Source organism: Agelaius phoeniceus, chromosome 4 (assembly GCF_051311805.1).
Source record: "Agelaius phoeniceus isolate bAgePho1 chromosome 4, bAgePho1.hap1, whole genome shotgun sequence".
In the NCBI taxonomy this organism is placed as follows: domain Eukaryota; kingdom Metazoa; phylum Chordata; class Aves; order Passeriformes; family Icteridae; genus Agelaius; species Agelaius phoeniceus.
Window position 1 is genome coordinate 74234038 of NC_135268.1, and position 11319 is coordinate 74245356.

The following is an 11319-nucleotide window of genomic DNA, read 5'->3' on the forward strand; positions in this document are numbered from 1 at the left end:
ACCACAGCTCCCTGGTGTCCCCACTGCAGATCCCCGGTGTCCCCACGGCTGATTCCCCGGTGTCCCCACGGCTGATCCCTGGTGTCCCCATTGCTGATCCCCAGTGTCACCACGGCTGATCCCCAGTGTCACCATGGCTGATTCCCCAGTGTCCCCACGGCTGATTCCCCGGTGTCCCCATTGCTGACCCCCGGTGTCCCCACGGCTGATCCCTGTGTCCCCATGGCTGATTCCCCGGTATCCCCATGGCTGATTCCCCGGTGTCCCCACAGCTGACCCCCGGTGTCCCCACGGCTGACCCCCGGAGTCCCCACAGCTGATCCCCGGTGTCCCCACGGCTGATCCCCAGTGTCACCATGGCTGATTCCCCGGTGTCCCCACGGCTGATCCCCGGTGTCCCCACAGCTGATCCCCCGTGGCCCCAAGCCCTGTGCACCCCTCCCCACCGCTCACCCCTCCCCTTGGGAGCGTTTCCTAGGCCGGGCCGGGCCGCAATCCCAATGTCCCCTCTCAGTGTCCCTAATGTCCCTAATGTCCCGTTAAACCCCCAGCTCGGCCCCGCCGCCGTTCCGTGCCCGGGGCAAGGTCAGGCCAGCGGGGCGGCGATCCCGATCCCGATCCCGATCCCGCCGCGATAAGGGGCGGCCGGGGCAGCGGGGCCGTGCCAGCCCTGCCCTATCGCTGCCATCGGCCACCGCTGCCACCGCTCCCGGCGCGCCCGTTCCGCTCCAGCGCGGGGACACCGAGAGGGACACCGAGAGGGAGGGGGACACCGAGAGGGGAGGGGGACACCGAGAGGGGACACCGAGAGGGGAGGGGGACACTGAGCAGGGACGCTGAGTGGGGAGACTGAGTGGGGACATTGAGAGACAACACCGAGCTGGGACAGGAACAGGGGCACTGAGAGGGGACACCGAGAGGGGACACCAAGTGTCCTCTGAGGTCCCTTCCAACCCCATCATTCCGTGATTCCTGTGTCCCTTTCCTTCCTTTTGGGGACACCAGGGGGGCTCTGAGGTCCTTTCCAACCCCATCACTCCATGATTCCCGTGTCCCTTCCCTTCCAGCCCCATCATTCCGTGACTCCCGTGTCCCTTCCCGTGTCCCTTCCCTTCCCTTTGGGGTCCCTGCTCACCCCAAATGCAGCTGGTGGGGCTGAAGCTGCCCAGTGCAGGAGGAGCCCCATTTCACCCCAAAAAGCCCCCAGGCAAACCCGAGAGCTGCAGAAAATCCCGTATTTTCCCTTTGGGGTGTGCTGCCCCGGCCATATTCAAATCCCCCATTAAAATTTGCTTCATAGAGAATAAAACCCTCCCCAGGAACTGCTTATCACCCCGAGATGAACTCAAATCCAATTATCCCTCCAGTCCAGGGCCTGCTCCTGCTCCCCTGGCTGCCCCTTATCCCTCCTCAGCATCTGCTTTTGATTTTCCTTTCTTTTGATTGTTTTTCCCAGTTTTTTATGCTCTGATTATCTCTACTCTCAGCACATCTCCATCTCTCTGCCACTTCCCATCTTTTACCTCCATAATTGGGATTTTTTTCCATCTCCCTTCACCTTCCCTGCCCTGCTCCTATTTATTTATCTCGTATTTATTCATCTTTTTGATTTCATGCTCACCTTTGCATTCAATATATAAGGAGGGTTTTTAATTACCCCTAAATCAATTTCTATATTTTTTATTCCACTCTGGAATCAAAGGGAACACAGGCATCCTTTGCAGCGTTCTCAGAGAGCCTGGGCTGAGTGAAATTTTCCTTTAATTCTTGCTCCAACTTTATTTATTTTTTTGCTTTGAATTTTCCTTCACATTAAATTTTTGTTTTAACATCAATTTTTGCTTTGGCTTTAATTTCTGCCGTAATTTCATTTTTTTTCCCATCAATTTTAATTGAATTTTTCCTTTCATTTCTCCTTCAACTTTAACCATTCCTTCAATTTTTGAGTAATTTAATTATTTTCCTTGAGTTTCTCCATCGACTTTAACCTTTCCTTCAATTTTTGATTAAATGAATTTTTTCTTCCTCCTCCTCCTGCTCCATGGAATCTCCTTCCCCCAGCTCACCCTGATGCTCTCCTAAAGGACTGGGTGTGAACTCCCAACAAACCCAGCTCCCATCCCAGGGAGAAGCTGGAAAACAACACCAATACAATGACTTTTTTCCTCTTTTTTTCATACTTTTGGTCCAAAATCCCTCTCTCCATCCCAAAGGGAGCAGCAGCTGCTCACCCCAGGAGCTGCCCCTCCCTGGGGATGGGAGAAACTCCTTGTTGGGGCTGCAGAGAAATGGGATTTTTATGGGAGACAAGGAAAGTGCTGCAGGAACAGTGGGAACTGCACAATGGGATTGGGATTGGGATTGGGACTGGGGATGGGATTGGGATTGGGATTGGGATTGGGGATGGGATTGGGGATTGGGGATGGGATTGGGATTGGGGATGGGATTGGGGATGGGATTGGGGATTGGGGATTGGGGATGGGATTGGGATTGGGGATGGGATTGGGGATTGGGGATTGGGGATTGGGGATTGGGGATTGGGGATGGGATTGGGATTGGGGATGGGATTGGGGATGGGATTGGGGATGCTGAGCCAGGCTTTGCTTGGAAACGCTGGGATCCCATTCTCAGGCTGAGATCCCATTCCCAGGGCTCAGATCCCATTCCCAGGGCTCAGATCCCATTCCCAGAGCTGGGATCCATTCCCAATACTGGAACCCCATTTCCAAGGCTGAGATCTCATTCCCAGGGTTCAGATCCCATTCCCAGGGCTGAGATCCCATTCCCAAGGCTGGGATCCCATTCCCAGGGCTCATTGGGTGTTTGGATCCGTTGTGTGGTGGGAGTGAGAGCAGCCCCAGCCCTGCAGGGAAGGGAAGGGGTGAAGGAAGAGCCAGAGCTGGGAATGCAGCACCTCGAAGGTGGGAGAGGCTGGAAACAACCCAAACCCCTCCAGCCCTGGGCAGGTGCCAAAGGCAAGGTGGGAATTGTGTCCCTGTGCCCCTCCCTGAGGTGAGAGCCCACCTGCAGAGCTGCCCCAGCCCTGGGGCCAACAGCAGGAGGACGTGGAGCTGCTGGAGAGAGCCCAGAGGAGGCCCCGGAGCTGCTGCAGGGCTGGAGCCCCTCTGCTCTGGAGCCAGGCTGGCAGAGCTGGGAATGTTGCCCTGGAGAAGGGAAGGCTCCAGGCAGAGCTCAGAGCCCCTGGCAGGGCCTGCAGGGGCTCCAGGAGAGCTGCAGAGGGGCTGGGGACAAGGCCTGCAGGGACAGGAGCCAGGGAATGGCTCCCACTGGGAAAGGGGAGATTGGGCTGGGATCTTGGCAAGGAATTCCTGCCTGGGCTGGAATTCCCAGAGCAGCTGGGGCTGCCCCTGGATCCCTGGCAGTGCCCAAGGCCAGGCTGGACACTGGGGCTTGGATCCACCTGGGATAGTGGGAGGTGTCCCTGCCATGGAACTGGAGGAGCTTTTTGTTCCCTTCCAACCCAGAACACTCCATGGTTCCATGACATCTCTTCCCAAGGATGCACATCCCTGCAAATATTCCCAAACCATCAAAACACCCCCGAACCCAGACACACGGACCGGGACCGACAGCAACACCCAAAGCCCCCCAGCCCCAATTCCTTGGAATAGAAGCAGCAAAACTTGTTCCCATCCATTGGGAAGGGGCTGGCAGTGCAGAATTCCCAGCTGGCAGTGCAGGGGTGCCCGGGAATGGAGGGAGGGAGCTGAGGGGAGCCGTGGGGGAAGGGGCCTGAGCCAAGACAAATAAAGAGTTCAAATGGGAAACGATTAAAACTAAACTAAAGTCACATAAATGGAAAGCGGGGGAGATAAGGCTCGGGCGCCCTCGCTGCCTATTTAACATTCATTGGATTGAATAATCAGGCCTCATTATCTCAAATTGCTGCATATTTGCCCTCAAAATGCTAATTTGAAAGTTGGCTGCGAGCGCCGTCTGCCTATTTTGACTAAAATATGATTTTGCTTTATTGTGCGGCGCTCGTAGCTCCGGGGGCATTTCCCCTGTGCCGAGCACACCGGGAATGGGCAAAAAAAGGGGAGGAAAAATCCCCCAACATTTATCAAAAGCCAGCCGGGGAGGAGAGCGGGCCCTGCTTTGCGTAGAAATGGCATTTTTAGGGCTGGCAGTGAAATTAAAGCGTTATCAGGCGCTTTTGGGGATGGACACTTTATCGCTCATCTCGGCAAGGGAAATGGGAGAAATAATTTGCTTTTATTCTGATTGTTTGGCGGAGCGGGGAGGGCTGGAGGCTCCTCCCTGCCCTCTCCCTCCTCCTTGCCCCCCTGTCCCCTTCACCCGCCCTTCCAGGGGGCAGAATCGCCGCTCTGGGCTTCATCCCGCGGGTCCCACACGGAAAATTCGCTCCGTTTGATCTCCGGCCGGGATTCAGAGCATCAATCTCGGGCCGTTGTTGTTGCCCTTCCCAGAGTCAATCAATGAACGGCAGGGTGGGGAGAGCAGCCCCCGGCGCTGGGGTGAGCCGGGGCTGCCGCTGCCGGCGCCTCAATCCCCGTGAGCGATGCCGGGGTCCGATCCCGGCCCCGGCGCCCCCCCGAAGGACGCGCTTGTCATGCAAAGCCCCCCGCGCTGTTTGCACAGCAAACTGCAATTGTGTGCGGGATTAAGGGGGGCCCGGGAGGCCGCGCAGCCTTGTTGACACTCGGCGGTGGAAATCCGGCGCCATCAATTCCGCGGGCGCCTCTGGATTTGGCAATGACACCGCGGGTGACATTCCCGCTGGCAGATGGGGCAGGTGGTGACAGCAGGGGGACCCACCGAGGGGACGGTGGCCCTGGGGATGCTGCAAAGCCCCGGAGCGGGCTCCAGGGGGAAGGCAGAGGAGTTTGGTCCTGCTGTCCCAAATTCAGCACGTGAAGGACAAATGTCCCCCTTGCCACGGTCCCCATCGCTGCTGTGCCTCGGGGTGGGGGGACATGTCCCACATGGACACCCAAAGGTCAGCCAGAGCCCGTGTGGGACAGCGGCACCAAAGCACAGAGAGGGGACAGCTCAGAGCCCCCCTTTGTCCATGGGGATAAACCCCTGTGATGAACACCCTGGGAAAAACCTCCTGGCACCGGCTGTCCCCTCCTGGCGTGTCCCAGCCCACTGTGACAGCACAGAGTGTCCCACCCCACTGGCCCCTCCTGGCGTGTCCACCCAGGCGTGCCCCAGCCCACTGTGACAGCACAGAGTGTCCCACCCCACTGTCCCCTCCTGGCGTGTCCCAGCCCACTGTGACAGCACAGGGTGTCCCACCCCACTGGCCCCTCCTGGCGTGTCCCACCCTGGCGTGCCCCAGCCCACTGTCCCATCCTGCTGTCTCTATTCCACTGTCCCCATGTCACTGTCCCCATCCCTCTGTACCCATCCCTCTGTCCCATGTCACTGTCCCGTGTGACTGTCCCCATCCCTCTGTCCCCATCCTCCTGTCCCATGTCACTGTCCCATGTCGCTGTCTCATGTCACTGTCCCCATGTCACTGTCCCTGTCACTGTCCCCATCCCTCTGTCCCATGTCACTGTCTCATGTCGCTGTCCCGTGTCACTGTCCCATCCCGCTGTCTCCTGTCGCTGTCCCTGTCACTGTCCCTGTCACTGTCCCTGTCACTGTCCCCATCCCTCTGTCCCCATCCCTCTGTCCCCATCCCTCTGTCCCTGTCGCTGTCCCTGTCACTGTCCCCATCCCTCTGTCCCATGTCACTGTCCCATGTCACTGTCCCATGTCACTGTCCCCATCCCTCTGTCCCTGTCCCTGTCCCTGTCACTGTCACCATCCCTCTGTCCCGTCCCGGTGCCGCCGGGGCCCAGCGCGGTCTGGGATCGCCCTCTGGCGGTCACTGAGGGAACAGCTCCGGGGAGACCCCGCCGGGACCTTCCGGGACCCCACCGGGACCTCACCGGGACCTCACTGGGAACCCACTGGGACCTCACTGGGACCTTCCGGGACCTCACCGGGACCCTGCTTTGGGACCCTGCCCTGCGGCCCCTCCCAGCCGGGATTCTCTGGGATCCCGGTACCGGGGTCTCTGGATGCACTCACTGGGATGGGCCCTGACCGGCATCCCCAGCAATTAGCAGCCTGTTAATTGAGGTGGCTGGTGGTGGGAGCTGGCAGCTGACAGCAGCTGTGCCGGCTGGGATTGTCACTAACTGGGATCCCTGCTCACTGGGATTGTCACTGACTGGGATGTCCCCTAACTGGGATCCCTGCTCACTGGGATTGTCACTGACTGGGATTGTCACTAATTGGGATTGTCACTAACTGGGATGTTCCCTGACTGGGATCCCTGCTCACTGGGATTGTCACTAATTGGGATTATCACTGATTGGGATTGTCACTAACTGGGATGTTCCCTGACTGGGATATTTCCTGACTGGGATATTCCCTAACTGGGATCCCTGCTCACTGGGGTCCCTGGATCCCTGTGGCTCAGAGATGCTCAGCACTTCAGGAACCCTTTGGAATCAGACCCAGATGCCCCAAAAAGAGTTTTGGTTTTTATTTTTTGTTTCTGGAAGTGGCTCCTATGGCACCACCAGCATCCAAAGGAGTTTGGGTAGGGAGCAGGACCAAAGCACAGTGGGAAGGGCAGGGCAGGAACCCCAGGAGCCCCCGCAGTTCCAGAAGCCACAGAACAGAAATGAGGAAGACTGTAGAGAAAAAAATCAAACTCATTTTCCTTCAGGTGCAGGGAAAAAGCTTTGACCATCACATACCCTGTTCTGCTGCCTCAGTTCCTGAAGGATCCATCCCATTCCTGGGGTGATCAAACCCAGCCTGGGGGGACCTGTCCCAGTCCCCAGGGTCCCCTCCCAGCACCCAGCACCCAGCTCTGCTGCAGGACCCCCAGTCTGGGATTCATTCAATCCCATATTGTTCAGCTATGGATGCCATTATTTGCAGAAATTCTTCTGTTGGAGCTCCCAACTTCCAAAATCTCCTGTGCAAAGAGTTTCTCAGGTCAGGCAAATCTACCAGGGTTTAAAAATATTTTTTTTCCTTTATTTTTCCTGCATTTCTACCCTCAAACAGCCAGGGTGACCTGTGCACATCCAAGTCCTGCTTGGGAAAACCTCTCTGGAGCTGGGTCAGGTCTTTGGAGAGAAGAAGTGGAGCTGCATATCTTAGGATGCTTAAGGAGGGCTTTGCTCTGCATCCCAAATGCAGGTGGGAGACCCTTAATAACTGGAAAAAGAGAGGATTTTCTTGGGGCCAGATGTGGAACTCTGATAAAATGATCCCACAAAGGTCTGGGGTCAGGTCTGGACCCTGCTCAGCCACTTGATGGCAGTGGGTATCCAAACACGTCCCTTTTTTCCAGTAATTTCGGCTGATTTGGTTCAAAATGTCCCTTTTCCCCCAGTCTGGGGGTGTCCCTGGCCCCACAGTGCAGGGCTGGCACTGGGACCAAAGGGGTTTTGTGGGGGAAAGGCTCCAAGAGCTGGGATGGACACATGGACAGACGGACAATGGACAGAGGGACGCGGCAGGACAGGGCATGGACACAGAGCCCGGGCGGGTCCTGGGGCTCTGGGATCACCCTGAGCCTGCCCAGGGACCCCGGAGCTCCGTCCCTCTGCAGTGCACACCCACCCAGGGCTAATGAGCACCTTTGTCACCAATTAGCTCAGGAGACTTCAGCAATTAATTCAGCAATTAATCCTCCAAATCAGGCAGGAGCCGTCCCTGGGTTCACATCCCACTCCTGGATCCTGAGGACACCCTGGCTTTGTGGGCAGTGACCCCGGTTCCAGCTCTCCCTGCTCCTTGTCTGCACAGCAGCACCCCCAGATTTCTGACTCCTCCCTTCCCTCTCTCCAGGACAGGATTCTCCTACCTGGGAAAGAACTGAACCAAAAAACTGCTGGGTACCCCTGTCTCCATTTCAGTGGGATCCCAAACATCACTGGGATCCCATTGCCATGGACCCCAAACACCAGTTCGGGACACCAGTGCCCCCATTCAGCCCCAGAGCACGGGGACCCCAAACCCCACTGGGTCCCAGGATCCCCATTTTGTCCCCACATCACCTGGATCCCAATCCCACAGGTGCCACCAGTGCCCCACCGAGCCCAGGGACCCCGAGCACCCCCATCCCAGGACCACCCAGCCCTGTGGGGGCTCCAGGGCTGTTTGCTGAGCTCCATCAAACAGGGCAGAGGAAAAAGGGAATAAAAAAGGGAAAGCACCTCCTCTCCAAACACAGCCGGGCCCACAAGGGCCTCCTGCCTTTTTATCTTCCCAAGGCTCTCATTAAGGCTCAGGAACCCCAAACCTGCCCCCCCTTTCATCTGTGCCCCCTCCCCAGGGCCTTTATGTGCCCCAGGGCAGTGGCAGGGCCGGTGGGAGGGGTCCCTGTGCTGCTCCAGGGAATGAATGCGGTGCCATCCGCGGGATTTTGGGGATAATTTGGATTTTTTGGGGTACAGACCCTCCTGGGGAGGTTCCCCCTGCAGTCCCCAGGCGGGGGTGCCCCAGCACCGCAGCTCTGAGGGTCCCAGAGCAGAGCAGAGGCTGCCCTGGCCAGGGCACAGCCCCTGATGACTTTTCCAGCGATGCCTGGGGCTGTTCCCAGCCCGGAGCAGTTCAGGGTTTGTTCTCAGACTGGAGCAGTTGGGGTTTGTTCCCAGTTTGGGGTTTGTTCCCAGTTTGGGGTTTGTTCCCAGCCCAGAGCAGTTTGGGGTTCATTCTCAGTTTGGGGTTTGTTCCCAATTCGGGGTTTAGTTCCCAGTTCGGGGTTTGTTCCCAGCCCGGAGCAGTTGGGGTTTGTTCCCAGTTCAGGGTTTGTTCCCAGTTCAGGTTTGTTCCCAATTCGGGGTTTAGTTCCCAGTTCGGGGTTTGTTCCCAGCCCGGAGCAGTTCAGGGTTTGTTCCCAGTTCGGGGTTTGTTCCCAGTTCAGGGTTTGTTCCCAGTTTGGGGTTTGTTCCCAGCCTGGAGCAGTTCAGGGTTTGTTCCCAGTTCAGGGTTTGTTCCCAGTTTGGGGTTTGTTCCCAGCCTGGAGCAGTTCAGGGTTTGTTCCCAGTTCAGGGTTTGTTCCCAGTTTGGGGTTTGTTCCCAGCCTGGAGCAGTTCAGGGCTGTTCCCAGTTCAGGTTTGTTCCCAGTTCAGGGTTTGTTCCCAGTTCAGGGCTGTTCCCAGTTCAGGTTTGTTCCCAGTTCGGGGTTTGTTCCCAGTTCAGGTTTGTTCCCAGTTCAGGGTTTGTTCCCAGTTCAGGGCTGTTCCCAGTTCAGGGCTGTTCCCAGTTCAGGTTTGTTCCCAGTTCAGGGTTTGTTCCCAGTTCAGGGCTGTTCCCAGTTCAGGTTTGTTCCCAGTTCAGGGTTTGTTCCCAGTTCAGGGTTTGTTCCCAGCCCGGAGCAGTTGGGGTTTGTCCCTCGGGAAGGCCGGACAAGGGGCTGCAGTGGCTGCTGTGGCTGCTGTGGTGCAGATGTGGCCCCGGGCCGGCTCCCCCTGCCCCATTTCCTCCCCAATAAAGCCCCGAGCCCCGGGAGGCTGTGACGGCCGAGGTGTGACTTTTCCCAGCTCATTAGGACAAGCTGCGGGGTTTTTAGGAATCTCAGCCCCTAATGACCATCTGAATCCCATCAGCCGAGCCGGGGGTGCAGGGAGAGCCCCGGCACATCCCCTCGCTGGCCCGGGCTGTGCTGACTCCCCAAAAATCAGCTGGGGGGGGGGGGGTGCAGAGCTCAGGGGGCCAAGGGGGACCCCAAGTCCCTGCCCCGGGAATTTGGTGGCCTTGGGGTGACCCTGGGTTCCTGTGTGGTCCCACTGAGTAATTCAGGGCCAGTGTCACCCTGTGGGAGGACACGGGGGGTCTCTGCCCCAGGGGTGGGGGGACATGGGGGGACATCGCAATGGGGGGCAGGGGGACACGGGGGGGCACCCAGCCGAGGGCAGGGGGACATGGGACAGCATCTCAAATGGGGACAGGGGACACGGGGGGGTAAATTCCCATCAGGGTAAGGTGACACGGGGAGACACCCAGTCAAGGGCAGGGGGACGTGGGGTGGTGACATTGCCGTGGAGATCCGGGGACACCGCGGTGGGACATCCCCGCTGAGGCTCGGGGGCTGGAGGGGACACGCTGTGGGAGCCGCGGGCAGGGCGCGGGGACATCCCGGGCGGGCAGGGGGCCGAGGAGCGGGCCCGGAGCGGGGCGGGCGGGGCACGGGCGCTGCCGCGGTCCCGCCCCGGTGCCCCGGGCGCTGTGAAGGGGCCCCGGCGCTGCCCCCGGCCCGGCCGTGCCGCCCCCCGGCCGCTCCTTCACCATCGCGGCGCTGCTCGGGCCCCCCGAGCCCCCGGCACCGCTCCGAGCCCCCGCCTGCGGGGAGCCCCCGGCCTGGGCTGCTACAGGAACCGAACCCCCCGAGAAGCGCCCCGGGAGCGCCGCTGGTCCCGGACACCCCCAAACGGGGACCCCGGCCCGCCCCGAGCATGTGCGTCCTTCTCCCTCGGGGACACCCCGCAATGAGGAGCCAGCCCTGCTCCCAAGGGGACACCCCCAAACGGGGACCGCATCCTCCTCTGCCGGGGGACACCCCCAAACGGGGACCTTCCTCACCAGAGGGACACCCCCAAACGGGGACCTTCCTCTCAAGGGACACCCCCAAACAGGGACCGTCCTCTCAAGGGGCACCCCCAAACGGGGACCTTCCTCCCCCAGGGGACACCAATAAACGGGGACCTTCCTCCCCAGGGACACCCCCAAACAGGGACCCCCTCCCCAGGGACACCCCCAAACGGGGACCCCCTTCCAGCACTCCAAGGGGGACCTTGGGCCCCCTCTCCAAACAGGGGATCCCATCATTCATGGGGATCTCTTCCAAAGGATCCCCAGCCCTCTCCAGCGGGAATACCCCCAAATGGGGACCCCCCTCCATCCCCACAGGGGGACCCTTGCCTGCCCCTCAGGGACCCCTCTCAAGGGGAGTTCTTCCAGGGAGGGTCCTGCCCACCTCTCCCACGGGAATGGCCCCAAAGGGGCCTGGATCCACCTCTCCTGTGGGGCCATCTGCAATGGGGATCCGCTCTCACCCCTCCAAGGAGAGGGATCTCTTCCAGGAGGATCCATGCCCATCTCTCTTGGAACACCCCCAAAAGGGACATCTCCAAGTGTGGGGGAGCTCCTTCCACCTCTGCATGGGAAATTCCCTCAAAGGGATGTTTTCCATGAGGGACCTGTGTCCACCTCTCCTGGGAGATCCTCAGGAAATGCGGGGCCCTCTGGAGAAAAACCTCTTCAAAGGGGACACCTCCACTGGGAAGGTTCCTTCTGCCTGTCCAGGAAAGAAGGGCC